Source organism: Pinus tabuliformis, chromosome 5_1 (genome assembly GCF_031772625.1).
Source record: "Pinus tabuliformis cultivar Carrire ecotype Pingquan chromosome 5_1, CPIR1, whole genome shotgun sequence".
NCBI classification, from domain to species: Eukaryota; Viridiplantae; Streptophyta; class Pinopsida; order Pinales; family Pinaceae; genus Pinus; species Pinus tabuliformis.
Window position 1 is genome coordinate 343,309,956 of NC_142305.1, and position 24,139 is coordinate 343,334,094.

General features: G+C 39.0%; 1 pseudogene; it reads right to left on the reverse strand.

Moving 5' to 3' along the window:
- LOC149164855 (UDP-glucose 4-epimerase-like) overlaps positions 1-21,986 on the reverse strand; it is a 61,851-nt pseudogene extending 39,865 nt beyond the window's left edge.
- Between the last annotated feature and the right edge of the window lie 2,153 nt (positions 21,987-24,139).

Consider the following 24,139-nt stretch of genomic DNA (forward strand, 5'->3'; position numbering starts at 1 on the left):
GGGAGTGAACCTCCTCAAGAAGTTGATCTTTCCTAGAAAGCTTTGTAGTTCTTTGATGTTTCTTGGATGTGGTACTTGTAGGATAGCTTGAATTCTGTCTGGGTCAATCCTAATACCATCTTTTGAGATTATATGGCCCAGGAGTTTACCTATTTCTAGCCCAAACAGTGACTTCTTTGGGTTCAAAGATATGCCATAGTTTCTACAAATTGTGAAAACCTGCCTCAAGTGTTCTAAGTGTTCTTGATCAGATTTTGAAAAGGCAGTGAGATCATCAAGATAGACAACTAGGAAATCATGAAGTTCCTTGGCAAAGGCAATATCCATTGCTCTCTGGAATGTGGCCCCTGAGTTTTTAAGCCCAAAAGGCATTTTAACATATTTGAATGTTCCCCAAGGTGTTGTGAAGGAAGTTTTGTCTTGATCATCCGGGTGTACTAGAATCTGATTGAATCCTGAGAAACCATCTAGTAAAGAGATCCTAGTAGCTCCCACTACTCTTTGCAAGATATGGTCCATTTTTGGTAAGGGGTAATGGTCTTTGAGAGATACTTTTTTCAAATTTCTTAGGTCAACACACAGTCGGATCTCCCCTGTCTTTTTCCTAGTAGGCACTAGGTTTGAAATCCACTCTGAGAATCTAATTGGGGCAATGATCCCAGCTTCATACATACGTTTAACCTCTTTTTCAATAAGGGGGAGGAGGACTGGATTGACTCTCCTAAGCTTCTGTTTGAAAGGCTTTTGATTTTCTTTTAGAGGTATAGTGTGCTGGATAACTGATGTATCATAAGATTTAAGGTCCTCATAGCTCCAAGCAAAGACATCTTGAAACTCTTTGAATAACTCAATGTATTTTAGTTTCTGCTCAGGTGGTAATGCTTTGGATAGCTTAACCATTTTGGGATTTTCAGGGGTCCCAATGTTACAATCTTCTATTTCAGCATTCAATGGTTGCATTTTTGGTTTTCTTGAGATATCATTTGAATCAAACAGATCCTCCAAAGGGGTTAGACCTATGGGCAGAAAATTATCCTTTAGCTCAATTACCTCATCTTCTGTTTCAGCCATTTCCTCTTCATCTGATTGTTTCAACTCCCGTATAGTTTCCTTGTCAAAGGTGGTAGGATGCAAAACTAGATCAGCTGTTTCAGCTGATATTTTCTGTGTAATTGTGCATATCTGTGGTTGATCATCTCTAGTGCTAGTGTCAATGTTCATGCCAGAAAATTCTTCCTTTAAAGTGAGAAAGTTATTTATCTGTGTATTATTCTCGAAGACTTGCCAATTCTTGATGTTATCTGGAACTGAAGGTCTGTGTTTGATTTCAGCAGTAAACGTATGATTGGTTTTGAAAGGAAACTTACAAGTGCTGGCAAAAGTTGCCAAGCTGTGAGCATGTAGATTGAGTTCTCTGGAAATTTTAGTCAACTGTGATTGTGAGAAGCTCTCAAGTACTTGAATAGCTGCTCCCTTGTATGCTCTCAACCTCAGATCGTTTGTGGTAAAATTTCCCTTCATCTGTTGTATGACCAGATCTGAATCTCCTAAGATTGAGATTTTGGTTGCACCTAGATTTTTTATGAGTTTCAGACCTAACAGGAGGGCTTCATATTCAGCCATGTTGTTTGTGCATCGAAAGTTTAGTCTGTATGCATGGCCCTCAGCTTGGTCATTGTGCATATTGTGGATCCAGACTCCTGCCCCAGCTCCTAGCTTGTTTACAGAGCCATCAAATTCTAAATACCATAAAGTTTCATGATCAAGATTTGGATTGGGATCACTAGAAAGTTGGATCATGGGTAGGTTGGTTTCTTGCAAGTAACTTGATACATCATGTTCTTTTGTCTTCTTATCAGCTATGCCCCCAGTCCCTTGGTCTTTGAAAGCACATTGCTCATCTAACTCCTCGGTCTCTACTGTCATTAATAGTTCAGAATAAGCTTTGTGACAGATGTCAGCATTGTAGAGAATAAATGAATCCATGTCTGAGTGTATTGAATAGATTGGAAAGTTTTGGGGCTTCTCTTGACTGCTTACCACATATTTCATCAAAGTTTCCCGGTACAATCTCTTTGGCTGCCCAAAGACTGAGATAGTTGCATAGGACATATCTAATTGCAGAGATCCTTGAAGTTTGGCCCCCCAGGATCTGGACAAGAGCATGCCATACTTAGGGGGTATGTCAGCTACCACTACATCCATCAAGATAGTTTTGGTTGGGTATTGAACTAGAGAAACACATAAATCTTTGATCAGGCCCAAGCACCTGACTTGGCTTGAATCAAATGAGAATAGATCTTTGTAAGGTCTTGTGATGTCTAAGTCAAGTTTTTCCATTACAGATTTGGGCATTAAGTTGTGTGAGGCCCCAGAATCGAACATGGCATTATGTAGAACCTTGTCATGAATGTTTAGACTGACATAGAAGGGTGGTACCCCTCCATTTTCTTTTTTTCCATTGACCTCAGGTCCGAACAACAACTCTGGTTGGTCATCTAGGACATTCACAGCATCTTTGTTGTCTGATACTTGGAGTGACTTATTGATCTGCTGTCTGTATATGTCATGTTTGGCCAATTCCGAAAGAGGAACTGATCTCTTTAGGTTACTTATTTCTGTTTCCAAGTTAAAAGGTTTTTCCACTTGAATTTTGGCATTTAGTGCAACAGACTTTTCCTTTTCAGCTGAGTTATCAAGTGTATTTTTCTCATAGTTGGGTCCATTTTGAGTAAAACTGGTGCCATGTTTGTTTCCTGGGGGATTATCTGCCTTTGTCTTTAATGGATGGGGTGGACCTGGCTGATTTTTAGAGGACTGTTGCTCTGAGATGTCGTCCACAGTCACTTCTGTGGCAGGTGGGTTTGAGCTGCCAGCTGATTGGGGAAGGGTAGTATTTTCATTGATCTTTTTTGGCTGCATATTGTCCTTTGTTTTGAGGGGTGTAGGTACATCTATTGTTCTACTCCTTAGTTTGTACTGTTTCTGCACCTCATACACAGCTGCATCATACCCTTCTTTGAAATCGAATGATTCTCCTCACTTAGTGTGGAATTGATTGTCATTGTAAACCTCTTGGTCTTCTTGTGTAAAAAAGACTTGATTTTCACTGTCCAAACCCATTAGGTTGATGTGAGGATCCTCATTAGGTTCACTAGATGTGGAAGCCTCAACATAGTTTTCCTGGAAAGGGGGTCTGACATGCTGATCAGGCTCAGTCCTTCCAACATTAGGATTTTGATTCTTTCTGAAGTTTGGGTTTCTAATATTGCTTGTTTGACCTTCCCATGATGATTTTCTTTCTATGGTTTCTACCCTGTCTCCAAGTCTATCCATCCCTTTGATGATTGCATCTAGCTTTTGCTCACATGATGAGGGTTCTTCTTTGAAAGTAGTTCTCCTTTCAGTTCTTGCTCAGTTTCTCTTGGCGATTAGATTTGCCTCTACACTTACAGCTATGTTTTGCATGTCTGCTAGAGTTGCAGGGGCTCTTTCTCTTAGTTGATATGCCATATCAGCATCAAACCCATCAGGGAACTTAATCAATGCTAAATCAGGTGGAGGCCTAAGATTTTGAGGAATGGCATTATAAATAGTGTTGAATCTAGTGCAATAGTCCAAGACAGTTTCTTGTGGGCCTCTTCTTATGGTGTCATATTCAGATAAAATGTGCAGAGGGTCCTTTTTCTTTTCCCATCTGTTCAAGAAGGACTGATAAAGGGCACCCAGATCAGCTATAGAATTTGTAGCCAGTGCCCTGAACCAGGTTCTTACTTCACCTGTTAAACTTTGGACAAAGATTTTCATCCTTACATCATCATCATCTATCTCATAGTTCTCAAAGTAGTCTTGCATTTTCTTAGTATGTTGTAAGGCAGTGTATGTACTGGTTCCATCAAAATAAGTAATCTTGCTTTGGTAGTCCTGAGGCATGGCCCCATGATTGCCAGGTAACTGAAGGGGTGCATAACGATTAGCCATATTTGGGGGGATAAGTGGGACAACTGGTAGAAAGGGAACAACTGGGACAACAGGGATAGCAATAGCAGTTTGTGTGTTGGGTGTAGACAATATGTTTTGTGAAGTGGATGATGAAGAGGGGGAAGAATGAATTGTATGAAGGTGAACAGATGGCTTAGCAGGGGTTGGAATAAAACTTTGCTGAACTGCCTCAGGGCTAGTTTCAGGAGATTGTTCTGGTTCCTTCTGGTTCCTAAGAGTTTTATGGATCAAATTTGGATTTTCGAAAACAGGTGGGGGATTTGGGTCAGGGTTTGACCTGGTGTGCCTAGTTCTCTTTTTCGGAGCCAGCTTCTGAACTTGTTTTTGGTATTTTTGAGGATATTTTTAGAACTATTTTAAGGGACTGCTCAGGCTTTTGGAACCACTGTCTAAAAGCAGACAGCAGCTGAAAATTACGCTCTGTCACCAGTGGAGTCGCCAATTATGTTATCACTCAGGTTGTTCCCTTTGACTCCCAAGGGAATACAGCCGAGGTAACCACTAACCAATCTTTGGGTCACAAGTTCTAGCCTACCTATGACCAGAGAGGGCTCTCTCTTTAAGATTTAACTTTGTTTGTATAATATTTTAGGCTAGTTATGATGCTCAAGGTTTTGTTTTGAATTTTGCTGGATGATGACTTCAGTCAAGATAGATATATGTTTATCAGGGTGCTCTAGGCCATTGGGCATGGAGTCAGTGATGCTTAATTTGCTTGATATGTCTGTGTTGATACAACAGTGATGCTGCAGAGCCAGATAAGTGTCTAAGAAACAATTCTTTAAATCTGTGATTGGGTGTGATGTAATCAGGGCATGAAAGGCAATCAAGGATCTTTCAGTAATCTGATATGGAGAACAGTGGGAATATTATTTAGAAGCACTGAAGAATTCCTATATAACATTCATATTTATAGAATTGTTGTAAACATGAGCAACTAAGAATTCATGTTCATTATTAATTCTGAAGAAAGCATTTTCAGCAACAGAGATTGAGCACAAGGTGTAATTAAACATTTCCTTGTACTATTCCTTTTCTCTATTGTTAGATTAGTGAAGCATGGGTATGGTTCAAACAAACATAAGAAGATAAAACATGGATTGAGAAAACTTATTGTTCCATCAAACAGCACAGGAATTCTGCAATAGCACGCAGAGCATCATCAAGACATCAAACATCCAAGAAATCACTGAGCTTTTCCAGCCTCTTGCATTAGATTATCTGAAAGTATACAATACATTTGCCTTAGAGTGAAAATCACCAACCCCTAATACGTTGCCAGGGGAGGTATATATACAAAATTTACATCAGAAAATATCTAGCTAATGAGTTAATGGCTCATTAATATCGTGCCAACTCCTGGAGCATTGTAGCTGAGAAAGTAAATGCTGTAGTAACTCCTAAGTGTATTAGCTGTCCAAAATGGTCAGAGAATGTTGACTTTGTGACCGTTGGAGTCGGCTGAAGATGTGCTGCCCAAAATTTGCACATTTCTTATCTTTGGCTTGCTGTCGCTGTCTATATGCTGAGTCACCCTTTCGGCTGCCTAAAATGCTGTCCATATTCTGCTTTTTTCTTTTGGCCGAGTTGAAGCTGACTAGGACCAAGCAGCTGAGATTATTGAGGCAAAAGTTGTAACATTGCCTGCCACCAATCCTCTTTGGGCAGCTGGTGCCTTCGAATTTTCACCAATGTTTCATCTGCCTCTGTATATCTATAAAAATTTGGAGGAACCTCAAAAAGGTGATTGATTTCATGTTCTATGAAAAATAGATTTTCAAGTTTATCATAGCGGCCCTGCCCTGTTGGAGGCCCCGTTTCCTGAGAAGTACTGGCAGATGTAGTGATTTGATTTTCAATAAAAGTTGACATTCTGGTGGCATATTGCTCACGAGGGAGCAGTCTTCCTGTGCTGGTTAGTAGGCTGGGCAATCCCTTTCCTTGCAGTGCTCCCATTTTGAGCTTGTGTTCATCTACCTCAGCCTGTATTTAATGACATTTTCTCTCTACAGTCTGCACAAAATTCCTGAGAGTCAGCACCTTTTTAGCTGTAAGGACAACATCTGTTCTGTTAACAATGTTGATGGCTGCTAGTTCTTCCTTTGTCTGGTTGTTCAAAAAATTTATCATTCTATTGGCCTGCTTAGGCCTGTTCCATAGTACTGTTCTGGCCTTCTGAATCTCAATTTGTGCTTGGCCAATCAATTCCATTTGTTCATGCACAGTCTTGATTGACTTCCATTGTCTAGTAATGGATTGGTCAATCCGGGCCCACAAAATTCTCTTTATTTCTGCCAAAGCATTTTCTAGTTTGAGCTCCTTTTCTAAGGCCTTTATTTTGTCTTTAAGGGCCTTAATTTCTCTAGACTGCTTTGCTACAGTCATCTTTGACTTGTCATATTTGGCCTCTAGTTCTGCCAATTTTTCCTTGGCCTGTTTGATCTCAGTAGCTTGGAGCTCCAACTCCTTGATAGCCTTTGTCAAATATTCCATGTTCAAGCTGGACTCAGGAGCTGTTGTTGTTGCTGCTGCTTCTGTTGTTGCTGTAGTTGTTATAGGGGCTACTGCTGCCTCTGTAGTTGTGGCAATGGTTGAGGTAGTTGGAGGAGATTGGGATGTGCATTCTCCCTGTTTGTCTTGCAGTGCCCCTTCTAGTTCCTTTTCCAAATCAATGACCTTTTGATTGAGCTGCATTATTAGATCAAGTTGCTCATCAGCCTCCTTTTCCTTCTGCAATTCTGCTGTTTGGGGGTGCTCGGTGGGAAGCAGTTTCAGCCTTTTCTTCAATGCAGTAAGATCATCTTCCTTCTTCTTCATGAGGGCCCTCACGCCCTTTGGGTCCTTAGGATCATGTCCTAGGTCTATGATGATGTCCTCTAGTGATTTAATCCTGTTGTCCTTGGCCATGGAGGAAATTCTCTCAAAATCCAACTGAATGTTGGTATTCTTCAGTGATTCTTTCAATTCATGGGCCATTGTGGCCCTGTCTACCAAGGTGGCATAGACCATTTCCCCCATTTGTTTGTGCAGTTCTATCTGGTCCATGGGGTGAATGTCCTTTGCCATGACTTCCACCCTTGTTCTTACAAAATCTGCAGTTGATTGAGGCTGCGGCACCTTGGGTTTGAAGTGGCTGAGGATCATTTTCTCCTCTTGTATGTCATATACTGACATCAACCTCTCTTGCTTGGCTGGTGTTGCTTTGAGGAATTGTTTGTAGACTTCTATTCTCAGCAGATCATTCTGTGCTTTTATCTGTTTGAAGGAAGCCTTGGTGCTTGAAGGCTTCTTGCTCTGTTGAGTGGAGGAGGACACCTCCAAGCCAAGCTGTAATCCTTGCTCTTGTTGGAAAGAGCTTGTGGCTGTTTGCTGACTGTCTCCCCCTTCTTTCCTTGGACTGTCAAGGACTTCTTCACTTATTTCTTCTATAATTGGGGAGTCAACCTTTTGCCTCTTGGCCTCAGGTTGCTGGGAGGATCCACTAGCAAGAGTGGACTCTTCTCTGTCTCTTTTCCTGCCCCTCTCCTCATGTGCAGGAGTCTGCAATATAGGTGTTGTTGGTGGTTCTGTTTGCGGTGGAGGGGTTTGCTCTTGTTGCTGCCCAATTGAGGGGGCAGGTTGTTCTTTTACTATCTCTTCTTCAGCACCCATTATTCCTTTACCTTTATCTGTGCCTGATGCTGCTATAGATGGCACCTGGCTGGCTGGTGCAGTTGTTGTAGCTGAAGTCCCTTCTCCCACTGGCTGTGGTTGCTTGAAGATTACCTGCTGCACAGAATCTATGTCAAGAGTTATTTTTTAAATCCTTGACATTCTTTTGCATTATTTCTTCTTCAGTTAGTTTCTCAATTAATGTATCTTGCAACCATTCTTGCTGATTGGCATACTGCTCAATATGTGGATATTTACAATGCTCATAGCCTAGCAGCCTGTACTTGACCCTTATAGCACAGATGAAGCCTTCAGGGTCATAAGGGATCCACCGGAAGCTTTTTGATAGCTTGTACTTGTCTTTGAGGATTTGCTCAGCATCTTGCCATCCCTCTTTTTTGTTCATGATGAAGGGGCCCAGGTGGTGCTTAAACTTGAGGTGGGCTTTCTTTTTAGCACTATGAAAGTGGGTGAGGTCAGAGTGAATGAGCTGCCTATAGTACTCCAATGCAAACAGTCTCATTGGTACATATTTTGGGAGCCTGTATGGATAGAGCTCACAGCCATAAATTCTGATGACTGTATGATCTTGGTATAGGTACCAATCACCTATTTTATAATTTTTGGACAGCTGCAGAGTTTTCTGGATTTCAAATGAGACTCTAGGAGGAGGGGACCTCATTAATAAGCAAGAGACTAGGTATACAAATTGATCAATAAATTCACAGTATGAGTATGGTGAATCTTGGACTTGGTGAAAAACAGATGTCCAGAAGATAATAGATCTTCTTTCTCCTCTAGAATCTAGCTTCTTAATATGGCATTGAAAAGCCCCAGACTGGTAATACATGAACAAGTGGTAGATGTAAGATGAATATTTGAATATGCCCTCCCTGTCTACTTTGAAAAGCTGGTCATGTATCTTGTTGGCTATGAATTTAGCAAAGTTATATTTGTAGGCAGGAGGTTGGCCTGGGCTATAAGCAGCTAATAACACCAGCACTGTCTCATCAACATACTCACTGGTTTTATAGCCCAACACATAAGCAATCATGTCAAGTAGAAGTTTGCCTACATCAGTAAAATGGACATACAAGAAGGGAGGTGGCCCTGTGGGCTGGCGGTCAGCTCTCATAAATGTCTAGGTGATCTTCTGAATGTCAGCAGTGGAAAGCTTGGCACCTGTATCCAGCAGATAGTTCATGGAGAAGGGATACAGCAACTGAGTTTGTTTGAAGTTAAGCATCTGGTTGATGGACTCAGCATTAATGTGGAAGAGGATGCTCCCAGATGGAGACTTGACAGCTCTGTGATTTGGATCATAATTCTCAGCACATAGGCGGATAATCTCTGGAAAAATGTTGACAGATGGGAGGAAGTAATAAGGCAGATTAGATTCCCATATCCCATATGTATCATTGTTGTTCAAATAGTTATCCCTCAATTCCCGGAAGGTCTAAAAATGGTTCCTGTCTCCAACAAAGTCTTGGATGAGGTAATCTTTGTCAGCAAGAGGTAGGGACTCAAGCTCTTTATTTGGTGGATTCATAGGGGCAACAGTGAGAGCTGTGGGTGCAGGAGCAGCCATTGTATAGCCTTTGGGTGTTGTCTTTAAAATGCAGTTTCTGAATGCAACAAGGTAAGTGCAATAGCTTGCAAATTTTTCTAGAAGTCAAGTGGCAGATTGAATGCAGGTGCTAGATATGTTCTTCAAAGAGGAGTAGGTGGATTGAGCAGGCTTGCTTCTGTTCAGCTCTGGTGAATTCACAGGATTGTGAACAATGAGGATGAATTGCAGAGGTAGGGTAGGACTAAAAGTTGGTGAAATGCAGTTGTTCAAGTAAGTACTCGGCAAAAGGGAACAATGCCGGGCAGTTTGGAGGATAAATTGTGAATTAAGGCCGCAAATGATTTCTCAACAGTGAATTTTGGAGCAGGGGGCAATGTAGGTTGTTTTTGTCCAGCAACTATTGAATGACAACAATTAATTTAGGAATTACCAGGTATTTAGTGGACAATATTGCAGAGAAATGGCATGAACATGGGAAAAGTAGGTGAATTTTGGTGAATACCTGGACAAATAGCGCCGAGAACAACCGGGTCGAACAATGGGTGCAGAACATAGTTGAATTGGTAAACGATGGCGTCCGGAGCTTTGAATTTGCAGCGTAGAGGCAATTTTTGGAGCGATCGAAAAAACAGCGACTCTGTCTTTTTCGAATGAAAATGACATAAAACGGCTCATTTGCGTGTTTTTAACGACAAATTTGGAAAATATGGGTTATTGGCACTTTTCCGCCGATGACGTCAGCATGACGTCATGGCGGGCCCAGGTACGGATGGTGACGTGGATGCTGAGCTGGAGGCCAGCATGGCAGGACACGGTGGCGGGATGTGGGGGCAGCAGATTGGCGTGGAGGGCCACGAGGCGTGGTAGCGGGGGCCGATGGCATGACGTCATGATGATGCGGGGGTGAGGTGACAGGGGAGGCGGGTTGAGGGAAGGCGGTAAGTGGTCTCCCCGCACCGCTTTTGGGAGAAGGCCGTATAGGGGAGGGGGGCTCCAAACACCTCCGCAGGCCGCCACGCGTCCAGCGTACGGGAGCAAAACCACCAGCTCCCCGGACGCTAAAGCATGGCGGGTTCAAATCCGAAAATGACCGCCCACCGTTGGATCTGGGGCAGTGGGAAATCGAGGGCTCGCGGGCGCCCCGACCCATCGTGCAAGTTTGGGTGGGGACCCGCCGGCTTAATAAAATATTCATTAAAATATTTTGGGTTTAAAACTTTGGTTAAGGGGGTTTTTCGTGGGTTTTGACATATGTGGGTTAATCTGTCGGGGTTGAATAGCCTTTGAATGTTAGGTTTGAGCGGTGGGAGGGGTTTTCATAGGTATTTTTCAGGAAAGATGGTAGGAGAGGGTTTAGAATATGTTATTAATCCAACTGGAGGTTAGAGTAATCCCAAAGCAAAGGTTGACTATAGTCCCTGCTGGACTAATGTGTCCCTTAGAAGTGTTATTTAGCTATAATGCTAAAAGGGGGGGGATATTTATACATTTTATGGGGTTTTATACACCATGGTGTTATAGTAATAGGGAAAGGGGAACATAGGGGATTAAGTGTAGATAGAGTTAGTAGTTATTATTGTAGGGGAATGTGAATGGGAAGTGATAGATACTAAGTTTTTAGGAAACAAACTTAGTTAGGGAGTAGATCAAAATGAAAATAATTTTTACATAGGAAATGTGGCTCCTTTTCAAAGAGGGAAGTCAATTCTGCCATGAGATTTTCACAAATGAGAAATGTAAGGAGGACTGATCAGGCAGATCCTGCAGTGCTCAAGGGGATGTTAGTAAGAAACTTTTGAAGGGGATGAGGGAAGTTAGTGATGATTTGGTAGTTTTGCCAAATAGGCCATTGCTCTTGCCTTTCTCCTGCTGGTGGCATCATTTGTGATTTTTCCCATGTCATATGCTTAGATCTTACTTTCTGCAACCTTCAACTGCCTACCCTGCCTAATATGCCTAACATTTTTTCTTCCTTTGGATGGGTGCACTTAGCCTTGCAAACCCTGATAATTCTCTTTTCTTTTTGCTGCCCTCCTATCTAAGTCTACCCTTATGACTTCCAAGGGCCCAGATTAAGCAGTTGGGCTCCTTCCTTTCTCTATCCACCTAGTCATCTGTCAAGCTTGAACTGTTTGAGCAGGTACTTCCTTTCTAGTCTACAACATGCAATTTAAGACATGGTGAGGCCTAGCTTGAGCTGTTGGACCACCCATCGAAGTAGTAGTGGAAATTTGGATTAGCCACTTTCATGGTCTTTATTTGGGGTTCATTTCTTTTATTTTTTCTTTGACCAATTCATTTTCTTGCCCTTTGATTTTTCTTTTAAGGCATGCCCTCTTTACATTTTTTAACTGTCTGCTTGCTTCACAAAAATGGAACCTTAGTAGCCTGGAAGGTGAACATTTTTGGCACTTCCACTGTCAATCATGAGAAATGAAAACCTATTGGTATAGGAGGCTAACAGGTTCACTGAACACAAGTAGCGTATATGTACACACGCACTTCCACAGAAGGAAAAGCACATAGATATTGGAAAACTAAGTTTTTGGTTTGAGGTATTTGGTCCAAGGTATTTTGATCCATGGTATTGGTCCAAGGTATTTGGTCTGAGGTATTGACCCTAGGTATTTGGTCCACGGTAATGGTCCTAAGTGGTTTTAATCCATGGTATTGAGAAAGGCCTAAAACTATATAAGGAGGAGAAGATCATTAGCGCAATGTGTGCAAGTATCGAATATCTGATGAAGTGTGAGATCTAGTATGCAGGTTATTGGATTATGGTGCTTTGCTTGATCTAAACCAAGGATGAACCTTAGCGGTTGATGAGGGATAAGATCTAATGATGGATCACGATATTAAGACTTGAAATGAATTATCATTATGTGGTTTGATCATGTATAGTCTACATCTGAATATTGATACATGTGTTATTATGTAAATGTTATGATTTGGGTATAACTGAAGTCTCGAATAGCTGCAAAATTATGAATTAATATTTACAGATGTGTACGCTGGTTGGATCTGATAAAAGTGCATATATACGATGGTTCGACACATGGAAGTAGCGTATACCTTATGAAGTATGTTTCAGTTGTTTTTGTTTGCCATTGCAGAGTTCTGGGTTCTATTTTGTGTTCTGGTGACTGTATTCTGGTGACAGTGTTTTGAATGATCAGATTCAGGCTATGGTGATTGAGTTTCAGTGATTGGTTGATGCAAATGTAATTAATGATTGTATTGTAGTTATGATGTTGTTGATGGGTCCAGTATGAAAATTGAATGAAACATGGCCTTCAGATTGTGGTGTTGTGTTCTGGGAGTATCCAGTCTAAAAATTCATAAATGTGGTCCCTGGTAGAAGAGTGGAGTTTTCTGTTGGTTGGCACCTACGTACTAGTAAACATATTGGCTAGTACAAGAGTTGGGGGGTTGTAGCTCCCTCCAATAGTAGCTGGAGAATGAGAGAAGGTTGTAGCTTTCTGTAAGTGGGTGCCTGTGTATTGGTATGAGTCTGCACGAGTACAGAGATTGTAAACAGATTTTCTTATTATTAAAAGAAGACAGAGACGACAATAGCAGGTGGTTTTTACCCACATTGGGTTTCCACCTTATATCTTGGTGTTCATGTGTGATGCTTTCTTCTGATTTTACTGCACTAACTAATAAATATTTGATATACTGGTTAAAGGTCAATACATGATAAATTGTCTAAATCAAAATTTCTTTGCATAGACGTTGGTTGCTTTAAGTACAATCATGTGTACATGCTAGTTCACTTAGCTAAAGTAGTGTATATAAATCTGTTTGGGAAATTAAAATATTGATCTGATAATACTGATTCACCCCCCTCTCAATATTATTTCCAACAATTTTATATATTGATCTCAGAGAAAACCTGAGCAAAGATGTTATCCTTATAATTTTCATTTTTTTCTCTATGGAACCATTTATTATGCCACTAGGGAGGAATTGGAAGCAGCAAGACGATACACATATTAATTAGAAAAAATAACAAAATATATTCTGAGGTTCCATTTCAAATTAAACATGCAACTTTCACACAATCAAAATAGAGGACAAATTTGCTTAAAATCCGGAACTTTTGTGCTTGTATGTTGTGAAACACAACTATTTTGAAAATCCATACCATTACATATTTCATATCTGTAATCATAGTGAATCAAGTATCACAAAAAATGATTCCATTTTAACCAAATTGATGACTTATTTAGATCTAGGTGAAACAATGTAAATTTTTAAAAAAATTGCTGAAGTCAAATTGGTTTTATAATGCCCTCTTTGAAAAATATTTGAGAATTGATTTATGTACTTGTAATAAATTTGATAGAATATCAAAATGATGATTTGATAAACTAAAATACCTCAAATAATTCTTTGATCACTATACTATCATTCAAACTCATGAAGTATCTTGAGTTGGTGCCATGAATAACCATAGGGATAGGAAATTTATGAGCCACTACATTTTGTGGTTGCACAAGTTTATTAGTTCTTTCGGAATTGTTTCCAAAGTTGATCCAATTCTTACAAGATAAGAAAGTATCTACTAAAAAATGAAGTTAAAAAAGAAATCAAGAAAATCAAGGATATTTCAAATCCACATACTTTAGCCTTCAAGGAATCAGATATGAATAGAATGAAGAAATAGCCATGGGATCACCATTGTCATCAATGTCCACTAATATGTACATCAAGTACTTTGAAAAGTAGGTATTAGGATCCCTTCCACTAAAACCAGATCAAAGGGACCAATTCATAGATGTATGAATATTGAATGCTATCACGGAATGAAAATCATGAATGAATTTCTCAATCATCTCAACAACCAAAATGAAAGCATCAGATTCATGATGGAGGTGGAAAGTAATAGGAGCATTCCCTTCATTGATGTTCTCATGAAAAATAATTATGATGGATTGTTATTGGCTTATCCCATCAACTTTACCAGAATAAAACCCATACCACTAGATACTTGCATGTAGATTCTCCTCATTATACAGTGCAAAAACAAGCTGCAATCAACACTCTAGTAATGAGCCACTAGGATCTTTGAAGATGAACAAACAGAAATAAATACAACACTTGGAAAAGGTATTCAAAATAAATGGCTATAGTGAGATAAAATATAACAACACACTCCTAAAGGCAAAGATGATCCCCAAAGAAGGTAGGAAGAAGAGAATGCAATATCAAAAATAACATTTTCTTACATTAGCGGAGTGACATAAAATCACAAAAAATATGAAAAGGGGTAGCACAAAATTCACCATCTCCCCCCAAATACCATACCATGAAAGTTAGACTATGTAAAAGGCCTAATCAATCCTAAAATGCAGAAAGGCATCCACACTATAACATGTTCTTTTGGAAAGATTTACATTGCAGAAACTGGTAGGTATATGCAAACTAAACTTAAGGAGAACTATGCTAATATCATTTGATAACTCTACTATAATGCCTCTACATTGGCACAATTCTATAATATACACAATTATAAATATCATTAATAGTTGCAAGGTTTAGAATTACCTTTCTGCAGCCATGTTTGGCCATAATCTCATATAGGTTTGAAGTGCCAACTAGATTGTTCTTAATAATGTAATGGAATTGCTACACTTTCACCAATAGCCTTCAATCCAACAAAATGTATCATGACATCAAATCTACACCATGACAAAGCAAAGCTTCTAATTAGATTAAATAATTTACTACTCGTAAGGGTTATGATGCAAGAAATGGAAGGATAGTACACAAAATCAAGAATAGAGAGCCAATCACCAAGAACTCAATCATCAGAATAAGTAGCCTAAAGCTAGATAATATTTGATAGTTTGCAACTATCTCTAATTTATATATGGTGCTAATCAACATACTAAATTGTAGATGACAAAACAAAAATTATGAAGTAAGAAATTTTGAAACAAAAGATAGCTACAGATGTCAAAAAAAAGGCATACAAATGGAATATGTAAAGGAATTATTCAGAACATTTTATATCGAATAAAAACATCAAAATAACAAAAATAAACATATAACATTTGATTCAATATCTAGAATGCAGAATGTAACATGCATAACCAAATATACTACTTACTTGGCCAATGAAAAAACCTTCTTTATATCCTCTTTGTTGCAAATATCTCCCTGCAATCATAAGCATAGTTCACTTTGATTATTCCTGTCATTTATAGTACCATTTTTTCTATCATTACACCCTAACCATAGTTTAATATATATTCAAAGATATAAGTGACTCTTCTAAAAAAACATAATACAACTAATTTACAAAGGATACTTCATTGTTGCAAATGACATGCAAATTGAAGACTTGTTGTCCATGATGATGGATGTAATGTCCTCTCGAAATATCATACATTTTACAAAATTTACATAGTTCAATATCCAAAGTTCTAGCATCATGGTTTTTTGTTGAAATCAATGCAATCTAAAGGAGGTGAAAGATACAACTAGTTAAAATGATCTATCTAAAAATGAATCTTCCCAAAAACCATAGTAATACAAGCCTTAACAATTTAAGAGTAAGTATATATTTTAAGAAAATATGAAAGATAGGTCAGATCATCTAAGGACTTATGCTCTATCACCATGCTTACCAATTTGTTTTGTTGAAGTTAAAATTTCCTCAAATTTTAAACCCTACAACTGAAATCATATTGTTTTATAGGAATTCATTCTTTTAACATGACTTTTTTGGGTTATATAAAAGTAAATTAAAATAAAATAAAAATTTGATACCTTCACCTATCATACAATCTTGTCAATGCTCCCAATACATTCTCACTTGTTTTTGTTGTGAAATCAACTGTAACTTGTGTCCCTAGACACCAATAGAAGCTAGAAATTTGTTCCTAAAGCAACACAATCTGTGCCTTTTCCTGAAGAATTGAAATTTGTTCTTATTCTTAAAACATATGTCATTGTTGATGATCCAGGTCCGAGTCTGACGAAGGACACTTCCAAGACCTTTTATTTTCATGATGTGTTAAATTGCATTTTAAAAGAACATTAATGAATACATCTACATGCGGAAAATAAGAGGAACATAGCAATCATCAACAAATGAAAACATAGGCATTGATAACGGAGTTCGTCCAGGAGGGACTACGTCTCTGGGCCCCAGTGTCAAGATGATGTAGGCTACTGCATTAAGTGCTGTCAATAAAGGTGATGTACACAAGAGATGATGTCATGATCATACAAGGAAAAGTACCCTCACGCAGGAGTGGCTCTAAGAGATGTTCCACAACTGGAACTCTCAATCAAAAGACTTCTATCAATATGAAACAAAAACATGCATGATGAGTATCCCGCCAACATGGCACAAAATGGATCTCAATGTAAAAGATGCATGACGAAAACAAGAGTATCCCAACAACATACAACAAGGGATCTCAAAACATAACATGATGAGTTATGATAGCAAGTACATCACATAGAAGATTCCGCATCAAATCAAGCAAGGAATCATGACAACATGAAATAAACAAGATCCTACACCAACATCAATCAAGGATCTGTACAACATAATTCATCAAAAAGAAGTACATGAATACATCATATACCTCACAACCAGGGGCCAACTAAAGAAGTGGATGTCACACTGGTGAAGCTGCACGGACCATCAATCTCAAGTCATTGATCGTATGAAGATGACTGCTCGCACATGAATGTGCACATCTGCACTGGAACTAATAAAAGTGACTAGAAGAAGAAGTGAGAGAATAAGAAATCTAAAGACACCATTAGATTTGTGGCATCGACTAGTGCTGAATTGACTATCCAAAATAGGAATTCTGAGAAGTTGAGAATTCTGGGCTCAAGGAATCTTTTAGATTCCCCCAGGATTCCTCAAAGATTTTCTTCCATGGATGGACTAGAAATCTACAACATAGATGGTGAACCTGATCTCACCATTGCTATCCTTGCGGAAAACCATGAAAAGCATGTATAAACTTGACTATATTCCGACATGGAAAAATTTTACCTCGGGAAAATTTCAAGGCTCATGGTTCCACTCCCTATTTTCGCTGAAATCATGGTTCCACGTGCATTATAGAGATGGATGAAAAATGAAAACCTCTGATGGAGAAACAAAAAACACCATTGCGTTTGTGGCGACGAGAGCTATAAAAACCATATAAAATTTATCAAATTATGACAAAGTGAAAATTTTGCACTCTTGAAAAATTCATGGTTCTTGCATTAAAATATTAATTAACTACCTTGAAATCTGTGCCCAAATTCTATCTCCTTGAACTGTGTGCAGAAGTAAAAACTTTGAGTTTAAATAAAAATCTTTGGTAGATTTACCAAGGTGAGTAGTTATAGCTCAATGGTAAAAATACACGTTGGTTGAGAGGAGGTCGGGGTATCAAATCTTGCCCCTGCCGAAATAATAGACAATAGTTTCTTTTATAAACCGAAATGATAAATTAATGGGGGTCAGGTCTACATTTGGTAGCCTACCCCTAATCTTCCCACATTATCGGCACATTAATTATCGGCGATCGACACTTTGATAGGGCCAGCGGTATATATATGGGTCATAAAAATTGGCAATCGACATTCCAAATCGGTGATCGGTGTGGTCGTCGACATATATATTGGCGTGATTCAAGGGGTATCGCCGATATATATATCGACAATCGGCCTGATTGGTGCCAATTAAATTAGGGCGATTTAAGGTATCGGGGCCATGTAATATCGATGATAAAATCGACGTGATAACATATGTGTCGGCGATCGGCGCATATTAATTGGCATATATATAAGGGTCAGGGTGAGAGGGTGTGGGCTGGGTAATATAAATGGTTAATATATATATGCAATTTTTTGTTGAAAGGGGTGGTTAGGCCGACGGGGAGTTATGGCCTGTCAGCCTTAGAATAACTTTGGTTTATGGATGCGATTTGCGATGGTTGTTAAAGGGTTCGGAGGGGTTATGGCCGCCGATCCTAAACAAGTATACATCTTGTTTTTATATAGTTATTAATAACTATATATTAAAATTAATTTTGTTACATGGTTATTTAATAGCCATTTTCCATATTTTAAAAATGATTTTTGTCTCTTATGCAGTTCTAGGAGACCAATGAAAGAACACCAAGTATCAATGCTTGATGGGCTGCTGTTATAGACATATTTGGGCGCATCAACCCCAAACTTATATGTTGATAAAATAGGGCTCATCAAGCCCTAAAAGAGTTGTTTCATACCCTAAAGGAACTTAGTCATCTGAGTGCATCATTCCCCAAAAGCTCCACTTCAGAAATCATCCAGAAAAATCCTAAATTGGACCATACTGACTGCCCCACTAGCAAAGTACGATGCATACAGAGTGGTACACTGCCAAGGTGTGATGCATACTATTTAGGCCTTCTACAGGCTGCGATGGGCGAGGATGGACCAATTTCTGGGACAGTTTGTTAGTTGGTTGCTCATGGAATCTTCTAGAAACTTCTCCTGTGCCACTTGCCTCTCTGAATTCACCTCAGGATGACCAAGGGAATTAGGAAACCATCTCCAATTCCCCTCTCTTGTGGAACCAATTGTAACAAGTGGAATGACACTAATCAAATCCCATGGATGACTCACACCCTTGCAAACATCTATAAAAGGATCCCCATCCAAGAGATCAAGAGGCTGGAATGTTGTGAATTGCAAGTAAGTGCTGATAGTTTGTAATTGAGGAGAGAGCATTGTATTCTTGTTGGTGTGATCTTGCTATTTCATGAGGTGAAGAAGGATTGAAGCTGGGAGGATGGTGCTAGATCAGGCAACTCGGTTGTAATTCTCCTTTCTATTAATAAAGCTCTTCAAGTTTTCTCCCATATGATTGTGCAATTATGAATGCTATCATTTTGTTCATTATATATCTGATTCTATAATGTTTATGTTGTAATAGATAATGATGCTTTGATGGTTCTTTGTTGTTGTACTTGTGAAGGTACTCTCCAAGCGTGTTAAGTATAGGAAGGAGTTGCAAGATCTGCCAAAGGAGAGAGAGATGAAGCAAGGGATTAAGCGGAAGTTCCAGGTTGGTTCCACTATCTTTCTCTTATTTTTTACACATAGGAGAAATCATTGAGTTGCTTTAAACTATTGTTTCTTGGGTAGCTACCAAACCTAGAGGGTTAGTCGTTCGGCAAGACACTAATTTTCCCATAAACAAATTGGTGACTTTGCTAGGGAACGAATAGATGTTTTTTTGTTGTTATTGTTTGTTTTATGTTCAATTTGATAAACTATAGACAGAGTCTGAAGACATCTAGGTAGCTTTCCAACTACTCTTGCTTTGCAATTGCATCATAGATGAATGCTGCTTCAGTCAATCTCTAGTTAAGTTTATAAATTAAACATTTGACTTGCAAGCACATCTAGATGCCCCTTTGGTAGCTTAGTAACTTCTCAAGACATTCCATTGTACTTTGCTTATTATTGTTCATCAAAACCAAGCTTGATTTCATTGAAAACCGCTCCACATTTGAGCCAGAAACCATTTCAGTTGTGCTCCTTGGACCATTGCACTATCTTCCACTGCGTTCCAGTATGCATCACACCTCCCGAGTGTAGAAAGTGTGATGCATCTCAATTTCTGTGAAGCATAGGTGCGATGATTGACTGAACTCTTTTTCCAACTAGAAATTGAGAGTTTTTGACCTGTTTTCAATTTTGTTTGGTTGTTTTGCAGCAAATGAACAATGCCTCTTCACTGAAGCTTAATTGCATCACTTAGATCAGCCTCAATTACATTAGGATTAGTGAATTTTTTTGTGTATTTTCTCCTCATTCACAATCCTTTGTCAAAAAGTTGTTTTAGTCGATTTGGCGCTTTGATACAAAAAGTGTCATAATTGTCGTTTTTTGTCGAAAAGAGAAGTGTTGTAAATTCTTCCTTCCTTTGATAATCGATTAAACTTTTATTGATGCATTTGATTTGATTTTTTTACATTCAAAGTTTCGAAAGAATTTTTATTCAAAATTGAAAGTGTTGTTTTGAGTCTTCCTTTCTCCTTTTGAAGAAGAACTATCGAAAATGTCATTTTGACAACAATATTTTAGATCTTTGATGCTTTTAGTTTTCCTTTTTGCATCTTTCACATTAAGGAAAGCAAAAACAAATACATGCATTTGCATTTGGCATTTTATGATTTGTGTGTGAAAAGATTATTTAGGGAAATGCACTAGTGTGTGCTCTTTTCTCTTTGCTTAAAAGCACTTTAATCTTCTTTCCCTATTAGTCAGAATTTTCATTGCTCAAATAAAAAAAGATTGTTTATCATTGTAGATTGCATCTTAGGAATTTCAGATCATCATTACGTGGTAAACCATTGAAAGGAAAACTCTAAACAAGATCAACTTCAAAATTAATTTCAATGAACCTAACAATGCTTTGGAACTCAACGCAACATATCTAGATGTCTAGGCTAGTGACATGTTCTGGCGTCGTTAAAACTAGTGGCAATCATTTTCAATGAAGGTTGGGTGATTCCTCCTCCTTGATATGACAAGTCCTAGCATGGACTTGTGCTCTCCATACCGTCGTGTATATATTGGGAGACCACAATAGGCTTAAATTCTTTATCCATAGGAAACCAAGTTTGCCGCTCTATTGATCGCAATGCACTGAACACAGCATTTGGGAAGATTGACTGCCATACATAAGTCCTTGGTAATTTCTCTTTAATTTATCACCAAGGTGTATATTGCAGTTTTGTGATTGATTTGGTAATCCTTTTGTCTAGATTTTATAGAGTAGTCACTTTCGTTCCTTTTCGACTCTCTAAAAGAAAAGGTCCATCTGAGCATTTGTCCTTTTAGGCTCATTAAAAATCGTAGGAGACTAGAGTCATCTTTCACTTTTCTTGACTCTTAAAAATTGAAAAAGAAAAGTTGTGTCCAAGCATCATTAAAATTAATTGAGTTAGAAATAACATCATTTTCCCCTTAATTTTGAGTTGATCATGTAATCTGCAATCATGGAAGAAAGTCAATCAAAACCCCGTCGTTCGTGGAGAGTAGCGAGTCAACCGTCTTTGCCTCTAAAAGTGAAGCCAATCTGGAAAAAACGGTCTCGTTTAACTAAGTCCAGTTCATCTGGTTTATTTGAAACTTTTGTTTCAACATTGTTAGAGACTCCAGTTACTCTGATTATTTCTGGTACATCTGCCTTCAATGAGGAAGTTTCGTGGTTACAAGAGGACATTAGAACTGATCCTAGTGTAACGGTAAACACTTTTGTATCTGAAACAACTCCATCTAGGGTTGGTCCAGAACCCATCTCAGTTCAAACCGAGGCTGCATTTGAACCAGTAGTTGTTCAAGAACCTCCCTTTGAGACTGAAGTTCATTTACCTAAACATCTGGACTTTGAGTTTCAGTATTCAGAAGGTGTCACCCCTCTAGTATCTGTCACTATAGAAGATATACCTTCTTCAGCTCCAGAAATATTTTACTGACCTAACGATCTACCTCTTCCACCTGGTCTGATTTGTATAGAGGAGATAGTAGAGGATCCCCCATCTAGTACCCAACTTTATTTTGGAACTGGGATTCATTTTTATCCTTCTACTCCTGAGTTTTCTCCTCTTAATCCTGCTTCATCGCAAGTTCCTGTCGAATTGCTTGGAGAGCTTTTGGATAAGCTAACCATGTCTGAGCAACCATCAACATCTCGGAATGTGTCATCTGATGCAGCTGCGACAGAATCTCCTGTTGTCATTCCTAAAATGTTTTCTAGTACACCTAAGTCATATTTATATGGTACACCATCCGTTCCAGTTGGTTATCAATCACTAGCTAGAGTCCACTCAGGGGTTGCTTCGAGACCATGGTCTGCTTCCATTTATTCATCTGGAGTCCCATCTGGTTTTTCTTATGTGGAAACTCAACAATTTGATCCTACATACCAGTATCAATTTAGGAAAACTAGTTTTCAAAGAACGATATATCATTTAAACACTAGACTGCTGCCATATGGATAGCAGTATGCCTATTCACTGTTCCCTTCTAGGGGACAACCATATGAGAGTTTCCAACAATATTTAGGTCAAACTGGAATTACATCTAGTGGTTGGATAACAATACTACTAGAACAACCAAGGGTTGTATATCTGACGCAACCAATCCAACCTGTGTCGAATATTCCCACTACACCTGCTGTTATGACTGTGCCACAATCACAAGCACAGTCTATTCTTTCTCAACCTCAACATGCTCCTTCTTCCTCACAACCTCAAGTTTCGAGGTAGAAGACTGAAGTCTCTCAGGTTGTGATACAACAGCCACTTGTATCTACGGCTCAATCGCAACCTCAGGTTAGTGCTCCTTTATATGGAACGACTCACAAACCGTATTGTCAATCCGCAACTTGGTCAATCTTCCGATACTGGGCAACAGTAAATGGTCCAACAACTGTGGCTGGCACAATATCAACAACCACAATTCCAGCAAACCCAACGTTAGTTTGGACTTGGTTCACAAGCTCAGACTGGATTGGTCAATGTCAAGCCTACCCAGGATCTAGGAAATAAGGCTTTGTAGGTTATGGACAACCACATTTCCAAACTAGTTATCAACAACCACCCTATGCTCGTTATGTCCAACAACCTTATCAAGGTTACCAGCAACAGATGCCTTATGTTGGTATGCAAAGACCTACTGCTCAGGCGATTCCATCTTATCCTGGGTATTCTCCACCCAACCTGAATCAACAGTTTCCTTTTGTAGCAACTCTAGAACTACTAGATTTGAACTAGCTCATGAATGATCCAACTGCATATGCCCGTTGGTGGCTGGCGATTCCTCATAAACTCCCCTCTGATATTCCTAAGTTCAATGGAAATCTAGGTGAAGACCCATCGACTCACGTAATGACTTTTCATTTATGGTGTTCATCCAACACTCTGAATGATGATTCGATTAGACTTTTCCTTTTTCAAAGAAGGCTTACTGGTCCAGTAGCGAAATGGTATATTGAATTTCCTAGAGCTTTGTTTGATAACTTCACCATCCTTGCCACTACCTTTCTAACACACTTTTAGCTACCCATCAAGTACAAAACTGGAACAATACTTCCTACCAAATTTAAACAGACCACATCCACGCACATATCTAATCATATTCATGAGTGGCGGCATTGTCGCCGAATGGTAGAGACATATGTTCCTGATCAACTTTTAGCTGAGTGGTTTATTAAGTCCTTATTTCCATCTATCACTGACGACATGGCGAAAGGAGGAGTTGTCACAGAAGAGCAAGTCATTGCTCGTGCCCAATATTTAGATTTGATCTATACATAATCTGGCACATCCTACGACAAAATTCTTGACACTCATAGACTAGCATTTTCTGTTCCACCTCCTCCTAAATCAAATAGGAACTCTCATGGTGGTGATAGTGTGATCGGTTCCTCGAGCACACAAACCGTAAGAGGTCCATCTGGTCAAGCTCTTGTTGTTTCTAGCCAGAATGCAAATGAAAATTCTCTTTCCACAAAGATTAATGTCATGTCATCTGACAAAGGCAAAAATCCAAAGCAACCAAGGGGCAAGAAGCAGGGGAAAAATAATAAGAAGAAAAAGGGGAATGGTGGTAATGAAAAAAATGAAGGTTGGAGGTATTGCAGTGTATGAGACATTAACTAGATGACTTCTCAACTATATGACTTCTCTTGAACATGTCGGCGACACTGAGATGAATTGGTAGTGTTAACCCCAAAATATGGATGGTATGAAAGACCATTGGTATGATGACCGATGAATGAAATAACCCAACCCAACTCAATCGTCAAGATGAAGTGAGAGTGTCATGTTCAAGAGCGACTTGCTACCATAAATTATTCAAGTTTTTTCCCCTTTGCCCCATTCATTGCTG